The 17288-nt window shown below is 44.4% G+C and overlaps 1 protein-coding gene across 1 annotated transcript in view; it reads right to left on the reverse strand.

Moving 5' to 3' along the window:
• The window catches only part of DENND2C (DENN domain containing 2C), an 83832-nt gene extending 66868 nt beyond the window's left edge, over positions 1–16964 (reverse strand). Inside the window, exon 1 of the mRNA XM_038749301.1 lies at positions 16898–16964. The gene's annotated coding sequence lies outside the window, so the exon portion shown is untranslated. The remainder of the gene's footprint in view (positions 1–16897) is intronic.
• Positions 16965–17288: the final 324 nt, after the last annotated feature.

Here is a 17288-nt window from a genome sequence, read left to right on the forward strand (position 1 = left end):
CTGTATCTGCAGATATGCGAGTGTCTGAATAAAGCAGGAGGGGCAGGGAAGGGAAGAGGTGAAGAAGGCCTGAGGTGACAGATCCCCTGTGGGGTCCCAATCCCCAGACCTTCATCTAGCTTCCTCCTTCCACTCTCCTCTCCAGCAAGTAGAAGAGGCATCAAAACTAGGAAGTTCTGAAACATAAGATCTCCTTACCCACAGGCTTAGACTGAGCATCAATGGGCCTGTGCTTCTTCCTACAGCAGGTGGAAAAGGCTTCCCAACTAATAAAGTAGGTGGTGTCGAATGAGGATGGGGTAGAAACTATAATGTGAAATTTAAAACACCAAAGTTAATTTCTTCTGTAGTTCTTGCTAAGGTATTGGTGCCAAGGGAAGTAACGAGCAGTGTGGCCTAAAGAAAAGAGCATGGCCCTGGGAATCAGAGGACCTGGATTCTAATCCCAGCTCTGCCACATGTCTGCTGTGTGACCTTGGACAAATCACTTAACTTCTCTGGGCCTCATCTATGAGCCTATGAGCCCCACGTGGGACAACCTCGTTGCCTTATATCTAACCCAGCGCTTAAAACAGTGCGCGGCACATAGTAAGCGCTTAACACATACCAACATTATTATTATCTGCTATCTACCCCAATGCTTAGAACAGTGCCTGGCACATAGTAAGCTTTTAACAAATACCATTTAAAAAAATTCCAAGATTTTAGCTGTGTCCCCCTAGGGAAACTGAAGAAATTCTCTGTGACCAGGAATATCTCTGAGGGGTGCACAGTCATTTTTTTATGCTGGGAGAGTGTCCACATCAATCAGTCATCAGTTAAGCCATTTTTTTTCAATTACTGTAGTGTTGAAAGGAAACAGAAAAATGCAATATCCGAGATCTGGCTGGAAAAAAAGGAGTGTAGTTCAATCTGGGCCGTTATTGTGTTATCGTTTTAGCTTTTTGCAATAATATTTTGGAACAAGGTGCAAAGAGAATAGGGAATGCATGTAATACCACCCAAGTGTAATGGGCTTGAATTAACTAAGAAATCAGCCAAAGGAGTCATAGCTCATTCTTCTACCAAACCACTTCAGTTGCTATTAGTTCTAGTTACTTGTACAAAGATTTCTCCCCTCAGAATTCCAGCTGCAAAGAAGGGGAAAAGCTAGCAATAAAGTGTAATGTTGAATTTTTCACAAGAAAAGGACTTCCAATTTTAGATGCTGCTGCCTACAAGTAAACTAAAATTTAGGAGGCTTGGTTTCTATTCCAGTGTGACCGATGGTTCACTGTGATACTAGGCAAGTCCCTCAACCCTGAGGTCACAATTCCTTAAATTTAAAAGACAAAATTATTCCTTGATTAATGAGAGTTACAACTATATGAAAATATTCCATTTTACAAATATTCTGGCTAGATCACTCCATAAAACAATCAAACCTGTCAAGCAAGATACCACTTACTAAAAAAAAATGTAAAAATGAAGCTTGGCATTCAAAGTTCAACTGTTTTTCAGTAGAGAAAAATATTAATACACAAAGTATGTTTCTCAACATTCTCATAATTCAAACTTTTAAGGTGTTTTGATTAAAATACAAATTTGTGAACTGCTATGAAAGTCAATTAAATGCAAAAGAAATCATAAATTGTCAAGGAAAAATTATGCCAAATGAGTAATAAAATATGCAATCCTAACTATACTCTTCTGTAGTTAAAAAGCAATATTAATACACATCTTAAAAATCAATAACATTTGTTTTAGCTTTTGCCTTTTTTTACATTTGGCCCACTAAAGTAAGGAATAACTTTCCCAGTCCTGATTCCTCATTCAGAATACTTAGGTTTTAAAATGATAAATTTAAATAGGATTGTCCCTCTGCTGGCTCCCTTCTAGACAGCTGGTATGGCATCAGAAGCAACAAAATCCTTATCCCAGAAAACATTTTGAGCTTAAAAAAATAATCCAGAGACCACCATCAATTTATGAGTCAAAAACTAAAAAAAGATTAAAATATACGCAAGACATTCCTGTTTTGCCCATTTTAAGTCTGCTTCAAAATCAATAAAAGGAGAAACACAGTCCTTATATTATAAAATCAAACAGAACTTTAGATAATTTCCACTCTGATTTTATAATAATAATAATGATGGCATTTATTAAGCGCTTATCATGTCAAAGCACTGTTTTAAGTGCTGGGGAGGTTACAAGGTGATCAGGTTGTCCCACGGGGGGCTCACAGTCTTAACCCCCATTTTAAAGATGAAGTAACTGAGGCACAGAGAAGTTAATTGACTTGCCCAAAGTCACACAGCCGACAATTGGCGGAGCCAGGATTTGAACCCATGAACTCTGACTCCAAAGCCCGTGCCAGAGTTCATGGGTTCAAATCCCGGCTCCGCCAATTGTCAGCTGTGTGACAAATTTTATGCCATTTGCCTATACATAGGACAAGGAATGGTATTTAAATAGTTTTCGAAAGTATCATGCATCAAATCCTTTTAAGTTATCACGGAAAGCACATGGAGCAAGTCTGGAACAAGTTAATCAGTTCCCAACAGGAAGCCATCTACACTCAAACAACTCATCTAAAAGCAATCAAGTCCACTATCTTTGAACAAGGATACATTTCCCCACTCACTTCAAATTTCAAGAGATTTTTCCAGCAATTTAAATGGGAAAATTGTTTCCTACCAAATTTGACTCACCTTCCTGAATAGAAAACATTGACAGTGGATGACGCAGCATTACAACCCTCCTTAAGTATCCACTTACCCAATGTTTTTCAGATTGATTACTGAGGAACAACTTTCTTCCCTCCCCCCACTAATGGGATTTTCTCCACTATCCATTCTAATCTCATTAGCGTGGCTCAGTGGAAAGAGCCCGGGCTTTGGAGTCAGAGGTCATGAGTTCAAATTCTGCCTCCACCATTTATCAGCTGTGTGACTTTAGGCATGTTACTTAACTTCTCTGGGCCTCAGTTCCCTCATCTGTAAAAATGGAGATGAAGACTGTGAGCCCCCCGTGGGACAACCTCATCACCTTGTAACCTCTCCAGCGCTTAGAACAGTGCTTTGCACATAGTAAGCGCTTAATAAATGCTATCATTATTATTATTAGGATTTAAATTCATTCTGATCCTCGCCCCCCCAATAAAATTCATCTCCTTCCTCTGCAATTGCCACTGTCCAGTCTCTTTTATTATTATTTTATGGGCCATATAGTAGATTTACGCTGCCCCTGGCATCTGAGCTCACAATCTATTTTCAACAGACAAGACAAGGCATCCCAACAGAAGGTGGTGTCAAAACGCTTAGAGATGAAGAATGTATGATATTGATATCTAAAACCCCGCAATAAATACCCTTTCTTCTCATCCCATGTTTTCTTCCCTCTCCTCAAAAGTCTATTTGGCAAATGGTACTCCAGGGCTTAGAACTGTGCTTGGCACATAGTAAGTGCTTAACAAATACCATCATTGTTATTACTGTTACTCCTAGTCACCTTACAGGACTCAGTTTAAGAGGAAGTAATACATATTTATATTTGTCAAAACCTAGGCAGGCCCTGGAAGGGTAGCAGTCTCCCCGTGCCTGTGCTTTCATGCTACATGCAAGGCCTGACATGGAGCTGCATTAGCAGACAAGGGAAATTTGGATTTCACCCTCCTCTCCTGAGACCAGGCTCCATCCAGGACTCCAGTGATTTGCTTCTGGCTAAGTTTAATGGGTCTACTCCATCTGATAACATAAATTCACCCCTAAGAAGTTCACTGGCTTCCGTTCTCCTGATTTTCTTCCGGGGTCTAACCACTCCTTCTCAGTCTCCTTTGCTTGCTGTTCATCCTCCCCTTACTTTTTAATAAAGCATACCTCAAAATATATTGTTTTGAGTCCTCTACTCTTTTTATTCCATACTCATTCACTCAGGGAGTTCATTCATCCCGTCACTGTAGACAGCACTACCATCCTTCCCATCTCACAAGCCCGCAACCTAGGTGTCATCCTCAACTCCGCTCTCTTATTCACCCCACACATCCAATTCGTCACCAAAACCTGCCGGTCTCACCTCCACAACATCGCCAAAATCTGCCCTTTCCTCTCCATCCAAACCGCTACCTTCCTGGTTCAATCCCTCATCCTATCCTGACTGGATTACTGCATCAGCCTCCTCTCTGATCTCCCATCCTCCTCCCATCTCCAGTGGTTACCTGTCAACCTACAAATCAAGCAAAAATTCCTCACTCTTAGCTTCAAGGCTCTCCATCATCTCGCCCCCTCCTACCTCACCTCCCATCACCTCCCTTCTCGAATCCTTCTCCAGCCCAGCCCGCACCCTCCTCTCTTCTGCCACTAACCTCCTCACTGTGCCTCGTTCTCGCCCGTCCCGCATTAACCCCTGGCCCACGTCCTCCCCCTGGCCTAGAATGCCCTCCCTCCACACATCCGCCAAGCTAGCGCTCTTCCTCCCTTCAAAGCCCTACTGCGAGCTCACCTCCTCCATGAGGCCTTCCCAGACTGAGCCCCCTTTTTCCTCTCCTCCTCCCCATCCCCCCGCCCTACCTCCTTCCCCTCCCACAGCACCTGTATATATGTTTGTACAGATTTATTACTCTATTTTACTTGTACATATTTACTATTCTATTTGTTAATGATGTGCAGATAGCTATAATTCTATTTGTTCTGACGATTTTGACACATGTCTATATGTTTTGTTTTGTTATCTGTCTCCCCCTTCTAAACTGTGGGCCCGTTGTTGGATAGGGACTGTCTCTATATGTTGCCGACTTGTACTACCCAAGCACTTAGTACAGTGCTCTGCACACAGTAAGCACTCAATAAATATGACTGAATTGAATGAATGAATAAATTCATTCACAAGGCTTCAGCCATCACCCATCTGTGAACAACTCCCAAATCTGCCTCTCCAGTTCAATTCTCTCACCTGTTTCACAGTTTCAAATCTCCTCCTGCCACCGAGACAGCCCACCATCACCATGAAACTCAAAGGGACAAAAACTGAACTCATCTTCAGTCAATCGATCAATCAATCAGTCAGTGGTATTTATTAAGTGCTTACTGTGTGCACAGCACTGTGCTATACGCTTGGGAAAGTACAGTACGATAGCGTTCAGTCAATCACTGGTACGGATTGAATGCTTACTGTGTGTAGAACTTCCCTGCCCACGAGGACCTTATGGTCTAGAGTTTTCCCTTGCACGCTTTGAATTCTATGTGGGCAGGGAGTGTTCCTCAGGCTTCTCATGCACTTCTCCAAGTGCTTAATGCAGAGCACTGACCCAGTTGGCACTCAATAAATACCTTTACTACGACTTCTAATTTTCCCATTACTACTGATGACAATACCATTTTATCTGTTCTGGAAGCTCACAAGCTTGATGTCATCTTTGGCTCTTTTTTGTCTTCTACCTCCCATATCTGATCCCTCTCTATAGCCTGCCCATCACAAGTCCACAACTCACTCTCCTTCCTCATATTCATCTGCCATATTGCTGCAAGAGCCTCCTTTCTGATCCCCCCCTTCTACACTGCAAGTTTGATGTGGGCAGGAAACATGTCTACCAACTCTGTAGGACTATACTCTCCCAAGCGCTTAGGTCAGTGCTTTACACACAGTAAGCACTCAACAAAGACCATTGATTAGTTGACTGATCTCCCTGACAGCAAGCCTCTCCCACTTCAGTCCATCCTATATTCAGAATTCACTAATCCCCTTAAACAACTCCAATCAATTGATTTATTGAGGGCTTACTCTGGCTATCCATTTTCTTTCCGTGATAATAATAATAGTGATGATAATAAAAAGGCATTTGTTAAGTGCTTACTCTGTGCCAAGCGCTGGGGCAGATACGAGACAATCAGTCCTTGTCCCATACAGGGCTCGCAGTCTGAAGAGAAAGATTTAATCCTCATTTTATAGATGAGAAAACAGACAACACACTCATCCTAGCCCGACTAGCTTCCTTGCTGACCTTCCAACCTCCTGTCTCTTCCCACTCCAGTCCATACTTCACTCCGCTGCCCGGATCATCGTTCTCTAGAAAATGTTCAGGACATACGATCTCCCTCCTCAAAAATCTGCAATGCTTGCCTATCCACCTCCACATCAAACACAAACTCCTCACCATTGGCTTAAAAGCTCTCCATCACCTTGCCCCCTCCTATCTCACAGTCCAGCCTGCATACTTTGCTCTTCTGGTGCTAACCTTCTCGCTGTGCCTCGATCTCACCTGTCTCACCACCGACGCCTGGCCCACGTCCTGCCTCTGGCCTGGAATGCCCTCCCTCCTCAAATCTGCCAAACAATTACTCTTCCTCCTCTTCAAAGCCTTACCGAAGGCATAGCTCCTCTCAGAGGCCTTCCCCGACTAAGACCCATTTTTCCTCAGCTCCCACTCCCTTCTGTGTCACACTGAATGGCTACCTTTGCTTTCCCCCCCTCCCAGCCCCACAGCACTTATGAATATATCTGTAATTTTATTTATTTGTATTGATGTCTGTTTATTTGTATTGATGTCTACCTTCCCCCCTCTAGACTGTGAGCTCGTTGTGGGCAAGGTTTATCATTGCTTATTGTTGTACTGTACTTTCCCACGAGCTTAGTATGGTGCTCTGCACACAATAAGCGCTTAATAAATATGATTGAATGAACGAACGAAACAATCAGAAGTGACTTAACCAAGGTCATACAGCAGTCAGAGGACCCAGGTCCTCTGACTGCCAGGCCTGGGCTCTTTCCACTAGGCCAGGCTGTTTCTCCCTGCATTATACAAAAACTGCTATCCTTTGAATTTAAAGCCCTCCATTCTACTCCCTTCTCCCAGTACACCTCAGCTTGCACTCTTCACTTTTCCCAAGTTTGTCATCCACCATTCTACCGTCTGACCCACTGCTTCTCCTTTCCTCCTGCATGGAGCTCCTGCCTTCCTCAAATCCACAAAACCACTTCTCCCTTCTCATTCAAGGACTCCCTAAAACCTTCTTGGTTTTGTCACCCATCAGCCATTTAAGCATTCATCCGAAAATCAGCCGTTTACTTTTTTTAATCGTCTAATTTTTGGTGTTGTTTTGAACTCAGCTCCTACCTACCATGAATTTGTCATCTATATAATCGTTGCTATGGCCACCTAGCTTGTCACCAACAAATAGGCCTGGGGCAAGAAGACAGACAGACCCTCTTGAGCAACCGGCAGTTGAAGGGAAGAACCTGGGGACTGCTGAGCTATCACTGCTGCTACCCCAGCACCCAGAAAACACTACTGGGTGACACAGGGTGTGTGATGTACAGGGCCTAGGGAAAACACGGATGAGGAAGGGAAAAAAGAGAAGGAAAGCAAAAAAGAAGGTCTAGGCTGGGAGCCGGCTGTCACCATGGCAGGTAAGCAAAATGGAGGACTCACTCCCTCTCTTCCTGCTTCCCACAGTCATTGCTGGGATTTGAGCAATCGTGGTGGGGAGGCAACACAGTAACATTAGCAGTAGTAGCATCAGTGGCAACAAGTCCTGGCCATGGAGAATTCTTCCCCCTTTTTCCTCTATTACCATCACATTCCCAGGGTTGACCTCAACATCCAAGATTATTTCCTCTGCAATTACAGGCTGCCTCTCTGGCTAAAACAGGACCTCAGTGGGGCCTGCCACTCAGATGGTCGATTGGCAGTCAAAATTACAATTTTATGAGTGGCTCACAATGTGGAACATGCGGAGATTTTAACCAACAAGGGCCAAATACACGCAGAAAAGCAGAAATACTTATGGGACGATTACATTCAGAAAAATACACACGGCGATGCGTAGATTTGGAATCACAAATATCTGGTTGGATATATAGAGAGAGACATGTAGACATATACACGGACACACAGAGAAGCAGTGTGGCCCAGTGGTTAATGCACGGGCCTGAGAGTCAGAGGACATGGGTTCTAATCCTGGCTCTGCCATTTATCTGTTGCGTGACCTCGGGCAAGTCACTTAACTTCTCTGGGCCTCAGTTACCTCATATGTAAAATGGGAATAAGACTGTGCGCCCCACATGGGACTCGGGCCATGCCCAACCTGATTACCTTGTATCTATCCCAGAGCCTGTACCTGGCAGACATTAAGCGTTTAAATTCCAATAAAAACAAATCCAGAAACATGCACACAATGTCCCCGGGGAAACGCACATTGGAAAGTATACAGACACAAGAGAACAGTCATACAATGACAGACCAGCTACAGAGAGAGAAAGTGAGACTCAGCAATCCCAAAGAGATAAACACAGGGTGGAGGCAAGAAATCAGAGAACAAAGAGCAGTGGGGAGGGGCAGAGAAGAAAAGGAGATAAGTTGCAGATAACTATAGAGACCACATTTTTGGGCGGTCAAATTGGAATGAGGTAAGGGTTCTGAGGGGCATCTCTGATGGTGGGATTTCTATGGAGGCAGGATACAAGAATAGAAGGGAAGAAAAATGCAGGAAAGGGAAACTAAACAGAGATTAGAAGCAGGGTCATCATCATCAAATGATATTTACTGAAAGCTTATTATGCACAGAGAACTGCACTAAGCACTTGGGAGAGTACAATGCAACACAGCTTTTTGTTTGTTTGAATGGTATCTGTTAAGATCTTTCAGACTGTGAGCCCACTGTTGGGTAGGGACTGTCTCTATATGTTGCCAATTTGTACTTCCCAAGCGCTTAGTACAGTGCTCTGCACATAGTAAGCGCTCAATAAATACGATTGATGATGATGATGTTAAGTGCTTACCATGAACCAGGAACTGTACAAGTGCTGGAGTAGGTACAAACTAATCAGGTTGGACACAGTTCCTGTCCTCCGAGGGTAATCACAATCTTAATCCACATTCTACCAATGAGGGAACTGAGGGACAGAGAAACTGAGTGACTAGCCCAGGATCACACAGCAGACATGTGGCGGTGCTGAGATTAGAACCCAGATCCTTCTGACTCCATTCACTAAGCCACACTGCTTCTCACTAGGCCATGCTGCTTGTCAGAGTTAGCACATTCCCTGCCCTCAGTGTGTTTACAGTCTAGAGTCAGGGTGGAACTGGCAAATACATCCACACCCTCAGAAAGTAGGTGGGGGAAGAACAGAAGTAACACACACGCATACCCACCCCCCCTAAAAGAAAACAACAAACACTCAAAGACACAGACACACTCATCCTTACAATCTTGTGCTCTGTGGCAGGTAAAAAGAAAGAGAAGGAGCCAAGTTACTATTTCCTTTGCCGAAGTCTCCACCAGGAGCTTTACTGAAGAGCTTCTGCTGATGTCACCACCTCCGCCACCACCACTGCTTAGCTTCCAGAAGCTGTTCCAGGAAGGTTTCTAGCATCCAGTTCCAGCCACACTGAAAAGCTCTGGGAAACAGGATGCAGAAGCTGCAAACCCAGTGACAGCAGGACTGCAGCCAGGGCAGGAGCAGTCAATCAATCAATCAATCGTATTTATTGAGCGCTTACTGTGTGCAGAGCACTGTACTAAGCGCTTGGGAAGTACAAGTTGGCAACATATACAGTCCCTACCCAACAGTGGGCTCACAGTCTAAAAGAATAATAATGGTGTTTGTTAAGCGCTTACTATGTGCAAAGCACTGTTCTAAGCACTGGGGAGGTTACAAGGTGATCAAGTTGTCCCACATGGGGGCTTACAGTCCTAATCCCCGAAGGGGAAGTCCAATTGCCTCTCCTCTTTCCTCACTTACTTCCTGTGGCTGCCCCTTGCTGAGCTCATTGCCACCACTGGCTTAGCCACTCCTGCCACCCTGGCCAAAGGCAGGATTTTAGAGATTTTAAAGATCAGTTTTCTATAAAAACATTCAGGACATGTCACCTCACTCCTCAAAAAAATCCAGTGGCTGCCCATCTAACTCCAGTATCGAACAGAAACTCCTCACCATTGGCTTTAAAGCACTCAATCACCTTGCCCTCTCCTACCTCGCCTCCTTGCTTTCCTACTACAACCCAGTCCGCACACTTCGCTCCTCTAACGCTAACCTTCTCATCGTGCCCCAATCTCATCTATCTCGCCATCGACCACTTGCCCACATCCTGCATCTGGCTTGAAGCACCCTCCCTCCTCAAAGCCCACGGACAACTACTCTTTAAGCGCTTAGTACAGTGCTCTGCACACTGTAAGCGCTCAATAAACACAATTGATTGATTTAATGGGTTTCAAAGCCTTACTGAAGGAACATCTCCCTCAAGAGGCTTTCCCGACTAAGCCCCTTTTTCCTCTTCTCCCACTCCCTTTCACATCACCCTGACTTGCTCCCTTTGTACTTCCTCCCTCCAATCCCACAGCACTTAAGTACATATCTGCAATTTACTTATTTATATTAATGTCTGTCTCCCCTCCTCTAGACTGTAAGCTCTTTGTTGATGATGATGATGATGGCATTTATTAAGCGCTTACTATGTGCAAAGCACTGCTCTAAGTGCTGGGGGGATACAAAGTGATGAGGTTGTCCCACGTGGGGCTCACAGTCTTCATCCCCACTTTACAGATGAGGGAACTGAGGCCCAGAGAAGTGAAGTGACTTGCCCAAAGTCACACAGCTGACAAGTGGCGGAGCCGGGATTTGAACCCATGACCTCTGACTCCAAAGCCCGTGCTCTTTCCCACTGAGCCACGCTGCTTCCCTTCTTTGTTGGCAGGGAATGTGTCTTTTTTGTTGTACTGTACTCTCCCAAGTGCTTGGTACAGTGCGCTGCACACAGTAAGCACTCAATAAATATGATTAAATGAATGACTGAATGAATGACTGAATGAATGAATGGAGATCCCATCCAACTTTTTTTTTTTCAGGTGGTGGGACAGATGGCTGACATTCGTTGCTGTCTCAAGTGATGCAGCATCAATGATCATGCTTGGGAAAAACAGAAGGGGACTAAGTGATAACATCATAACCTCATGGAAAGAGCATACGCCTGAAAGTCAGAAGACCTGGGCTTTAATCTTGACTTCACCAACTACCTGCTGTATGACCATGGGCAAGTCACTTGACTATTCTGTGCCTCAGTTTCCTCATCTGAAAAATGAGGATGAAATACCTGTTCTCTCTCCCACTTAGGCTGCAAACCCCATGTGAGGCAGGAACTGTGTCCAACCTGATTAACTTGTATCTACAGCACTTAGAGTGCTTGACACAGAATAAGCATTTAATAACTATTATCATCATCATCATTATTATTATTACTGGGAAAAGAAAGGATTAGAGAAAGAACATGAACGTGGGAAGAGATTGGGAGAAAGGGAATTCCCAACTCCTACAACTCCTAGGTCTTACACTACTAGCACTTTTCCCGTCATGTGTTTTCAGTTTAATTTCTGTTAGCTCTCTCTAGAAAATATTTGCCAATTACGATTATTCAAGGAAGTTGAAAACAAAATGTTCTAATACTGAACAGTACAGAAGCAGCATGGCTCTGTGGATAAAGAAAGGGCCGGTAAATCAGAAGGACCTGGGTTTCAATCCCAGCTTTGCCACTTGTCTGATGTGACCTTGGGCAAATGACTTAATTTCTCTGTGCCTCAGTTACCTCATCTGAAAAATGGAGATTAAGAATGTGCATCCCATGTGGGAGAGGGACTGTGTCCAACCTGATAAGCCTGTATCTATCCCAGCATTTAGTTCAGTGCTGAGCACCTAGTAAATGTTTAACAGATACCAAAAAAGGAGTCCCTCTCTGAAGTCAAGAGTTATGTTAAGGCTTTGTTCTGAATTACATCATTATTTAATAATTATGGTATCATCAATCGTATTTATTGAGCGCTTACTATGTGCAGAGCACTGTACTGGTACTGGTACTTGCTAAGTGCTTACCAGGCTTCATGCACTGTACTAAATGCTGGGAATTTATGAACGATTGCTTCAACAGGAAATGAAGGAACGCATTAAACTCCCTCTGCAGTATTTCTACCTTTGTTTCCGATACCATTTTTGGTGGCTTTTTGTTAGTAATTTCCGTTACTGGGCTTAATGCAGGTATTGGGAGGGGCAGCATGCCTCATGGATAGAGCACAGACTTGGGAGTCAGAAGGACCTGGGTTCTAGTCCTGGCTCGGCCACTTGTCTGCTGTGTGACTTTGGGCAAATCACTTCACTTCTCTGTGCCTCAATGATCTCATCTGTAAAATGAGAATTAAACCTGTGAATCCCATGAGGGACATACGCTGTACTGAACCGGATTAGCTTGTATCTGCCTTAGCTAATCAGGACAGTGCCTGGCACAAAGTAAACTCTTAAATAACATAATTTTTTCATTTTGAAGCCATAGTCTCCTAAAGTATGAGGGTGGAGCAGTACAGTAAATCAAACCTTTGGTCACTTGGTAATTATTAGCATTAATAATAACAATAATAATAATAATAATGACATTTGTTAAGACCTACTACGTCCCAACACTGCACTTAGCGCTGGGGTGGATACAAGCAAATTGGATTGGACACAGTCCCTGTCCCACGTGGGACTCAGTCTCGATCCCCATTTTACAGATGAGGTAACTTTACAGATGGCACAGAGAACTGAAGTGACTTCCCCAAGGTCACACAGCAGACAAGTGGTGTAGCACGATTAGAACCCATGACCTTTTTACTCCCAGGCCCATGCTCTATCCACTATGCCATACTGCTTCTCAAATTCATCCTTGCCTGCTACAATTCTTACTCTTTTTCACTGAGCAACATTACTTGTCCAATCATCAATTCCCAATGCCCACATCAAGAATTCCAGGTCTTTAACTCTCTCCAGAAGACTCCAGTGACCCCATCATTATTATTACCTCTCCTTTGATGACCTTCCCAATTACATGAGTTCCCCAAGTCCCCTCAACTTCCCAATTCCCTCCCATCTTACATCCTCTCGCTCATCTTTTCCAGCCACCTCTCAAGATATCACCCACCTACCGTCAAAATCCATCCCCTCTACCTATGACTCTTCTCGCCTCCTAAAACACTTGTACCCCTGCCCTTTTTCCCACCCTAACCACAATCTTCAATTACTCTTTCATAGCTCCTTCCCTTCTGCCACCAAACATGCTCACATCTTCCTTATACAAAAAGAGTCTTCTCTGGTTTCCAGCTACCGCCCCGTCTTCCTGTTCCTATTCCAAACTCCTCAAACAGGTTATAACCGCTACCTCCACTTCCTCTCCTCCGATTCCCTTTTTGATCCTCTACCAACTGGTTTCTGCTCCCTTGATTCTGCTGAGACTACACTCTCCAAGGTCACCAAGGTCATTGCCAAATACAACAGATTCTACTTTCACCTAATCCTCCTTGACCCCTCGGCTGCCTTTGCTACTCCTGGAAATGCTACCTAACCTTGGCTTTCTCAACACAGTCCTCTTCTGATTCCCCTCTTCTGCGGCCATTCTATCTCCATCTCTTTCACTGGCTTGTACTTGAGACTCTCACCCTTTAACTGCTCTGGATTCCCTTCTCATTTTACACACACTCCTTTGAGGAGCTCTTTCTCTCACATGGCTTCCATGACCATGAATGAAGCCCAAACTCCCCTTACTGTCCCCACCTCTCTCCACCTCTGCACTCTTGCATTTCCTCTTGCCTCCAGATGTCTCACCGACACCTTAAGCTCCCATTTTCTAAAACTGAATTCTTCATCTTCTCTCTTGTATCTCCTCCAATCAACTTTACCATCACAAATGACAACACAACTATACTCCCTGTCTCAGAAGCTAACAGCCTTGGCATTATTCATGACTCCATCCTCTCTTTTTAAATCTCATATTTGGTCTGTGCTCAATCCTGTCTCTTTTACCTCCACAGCATTTCCCAAATTCATCTTTTCCTCTCCATCCAAGTGGCCATTACCTTGTTTCAGGCACTTGTTATAGTCAGGCTTGGCTACTCTATTGACCTCCCCAATGGTCTCTCTCCCTCCAGTCTCTCCCCTCACCATTCCATCTGAGCTCTGCTGCCTGGATCACTTTTCTAAATCATTGTTCTGCACATGTCTCCCCACTCTCTTCAAAGCTTCAGTGATTACCCATTCCTCTCCGTACGAAGCAATAACTCCTGATCACAGGCTTCAAGGCACTCTATCAGCTCTCTCCTCCTTACCCACTCTTCTCCCACTATACCCCAGCTTGCCCTTTTCATTTCTCTCAAACGATTCTACTCACTGGGCCTTGCTCACTGTCTCTTCCATTTCCAACCCCTTTCTGCCACCCTTCTGCCTTCCTGGAACACCATCCCTTCACATCTGCCAGGCTCAACTCATCCCAATTTCAAAGCACTCCTGAAATCAAATCTCTTCCAGAGGCCATCGCTGATCAATTTCTTTTCCCCCCAGGTCACATCCCCTCAACTACCACTTCAACCAGAGTCAGAATAATGCACAGGCTCAGGGAGCTGAAACTGAGAGACTTTGGGTTAAGGCGGTTGGGGGAGGCTGTCCCAAAGTCCCGATAAGCTACCCCCCTAGACACCTGAGATTCTGCCATTGTGGTAGCCCTTGCCCCACCACAAGATGCCATTAAGTGTGGCTGGATGGAGCATGTTTCCCCTACAATTACCCCCATCCAGTGCTGGAACTCCCTCCCTTCCACATAGCTCTGGCCTAGTCTGGGGGACAATCTTAGCATGTGGCTCACTGGCTGGCAAAGTGGCCCACATCTGGGCTGGAAGAAGTAGGAGCAGGGAAAGGCGACAGGAAAGTGAGGTTCCAGAGAGCAGAAATGTGGCATCTTTGAGGAAGAAGACAATGGGGCTCACAGATTGGTTGCTTCCTTCCAAATGGAAGGTCCAGGACAGCCAGCAGTATTCTCTCTTCATCGCCACGGCCAAGTGAAACATCTAGCAATTATAACCATGCCTCCCTATATACCCCTGGCTCTGGCAAACCGAGGCTGCCTGGGCGCAAACTGCCTGCTCCTGTCATGCTCTGTGGACACCGGGCCAAATATAAAAGTTGCTGCTGTGCCTTTGTGGCCCCTTTTCACCTCCATGGTCAAGCAAAGCATCTGGGAACTACAGCCTTGCTTCCCTGCACACTCTTGGCCCATGGCCCATGGCCAATTTGGCACCATGGCCCAACTGAGCTCCAACTGCCTGCCCCTGGTATGTTGCAGGAAGAGAACAGCAGCGGGCACCTGCAGAACGAGGCCTCATATAACTTCAAAAAGGCTAGTGGTTACTGAAGCTATTGCTGTGGTGACAGCTATGCCACGGACTCTGAATTATAAGGAGCCTGAAATTCCACTCTAGCCCCAGCTCCCTATTACTGTTTTTACTCTGTGTATATGTTCTTGTCCCTTATGCTATTTAATGTTTTATTGTTTCATTGCCCTTGATGTGTCTGTCTCCAGTCCTCTCCCCCAAACTATACTCATAGATGGTGAACCCCTAGAGGGACAGGATCTGTGTGTAATTACCCGTATACTCTTTCCCAGTACTTTGTACAATGCTCTGCACACAGTAACCACTTAATACTCCGACAACTACCACTACTATTGCTACTGCAATTCCACTCTATTGGAATATCTCCCGGCCTGCTCTCTCTAGCATTGCATGGTAGTATCCAGCAGCTGTTTTCCCAGGGAGCATCTGAAAGTTCCTGGCCCAGGGAAAAAAGGTGAAGAAGAGAAATATGGAAAAGAAACTATTCATTTCTTCCCCCCCACACAGACCCACCCTTCCTCACCATAGGAAGGCACTGGAGAACGCTGCCAGGAAGCTAAATGTGTGGTTAGAAAAGTCTGGATGTCAACAAGCCTCCCCTTTCCAGTCCTCGCTGTAAGGTCGGGGGTGTCAGGGGGAATCCTCTCCTAGATAATCCTAGACAGCTTCCTCTGCTTCTGTTCTGCAGCTGCCTAATGACATCACATACAGTATGACTAGGTGATGTCACACATAATATGAGGCCTCACAAAATGGACTGCCCCAAGGTGCCTCAGCATTTCTATGCCAACTGAGAATTTATGAACTCGTACACATTTTTTTACTTTTTGTCTTACATGCCCTATTTAAGTGCTTACTGATATCCATTTTTCTTTTCTTCTATCTGTAAGTGCTGTCTCCCACACTGGACCGCAAGCTCCTGGACAGCAGGAATTGTAACGCTACTGTACTCTCCGCACACATGCTGAAAAAACACCAGTGACTGAAAAGCACACACCCAATCATATAATTCGAGTACCACACATTTACAGATGAGTTCACATTTTATCCATTTAGACTGCAAGCTCATTGTGGGCAGGAAACGTGTCTACCGACTCTGTTTTATTGTACTCTCCCAAGCGCTTAGTACAGTGCTCTGCAAACTGTAAGCACTCAGTAAATATGACTGATCGACTGATCCACTTATCCACAATCTCTCTCACTTTGCTGCTGATGTATATGATGCACGTGGCTGCAATACTGCAATTCTTGGCACTTTCTTTTTCCCCATTTACAAATACAAGGAAAGTCATTACTACGTCAAAACCATCGTACAGCTAGCCCTGTATTTGAAGGCAACAGAATACTCGGATGTACCATTTAATTAACTGCTCTCTCTGACACTGATCCTAATCATTAGGGATATGATATCTAATGCTCCCAATTTCCCCTCTGTATCCCTAATTTTTTTTCTAGAAACCCATTCAAGGAACATAAAAAATTCCATCAATCTGGTCAATCTTTCTTTTGTTTTTTGTTTTTTCCTAAACCATTTGTCGTTGAGGCCTTCTTAGTATTAATGGATGCTTTGTTTTCAAAGGGAAACCATTCAGATGTGAACATGGGACTACACAGGCCAGTTTTGGCAAAAAAACTACTGAATTTGAAATGATCAGTATTAACATGAAATCCATCCCTGATTGCTCACACATGCACACATGTTTGGTTGGTCATTCCATTTTGTACATTTCAAAGAGCTTTACCTTTCAATGTCAAGGAATCCTTGGAGAGGCATCCCTCTTTCAGTGATCTGAACTGCATGACAAATTGTTATCTATAAAGAGATTCACAATTAGGAAAAATAGAATTACAAAATTTTAATGACTGTGGGATATTTTGGCTGGGTAGAAATGAGGAAAGAAAACCACATCGCACTGGATGACCAAAAAAAGTGGGAAGGAATTAGAACAGTAAGCAAAGCACAAGCAATATTGAAGATTTTCCTATAAAAATGGTACCTATATCAACACATGGATTGAGACTGTGAGCCCCACGTGGGACAGGGACTGTGTCTAACCTGATCTAAACACTCTAGTGCTTAGTACAGTGCCTGGCATACAGTTAAGCACTTAAATACCGTAATTTATTATTATT

The sequence above is a fragment of the Tachyglossus aculeatus genome, chromosome 7 (genome assembly GCF_015852505.1).
Source record: "Tachyglossus aculeatus isolate mTacAcu1 chromosome 7, mTacAcu1.pri, whole genome shotgun sequence".
Lineage (NCBI taxonomy): Eukaryota > Metazoa > Chordata > Mammalia > Monotremata > Tachyglossidae > Tachyglossus > Tachyglossus aculeatus.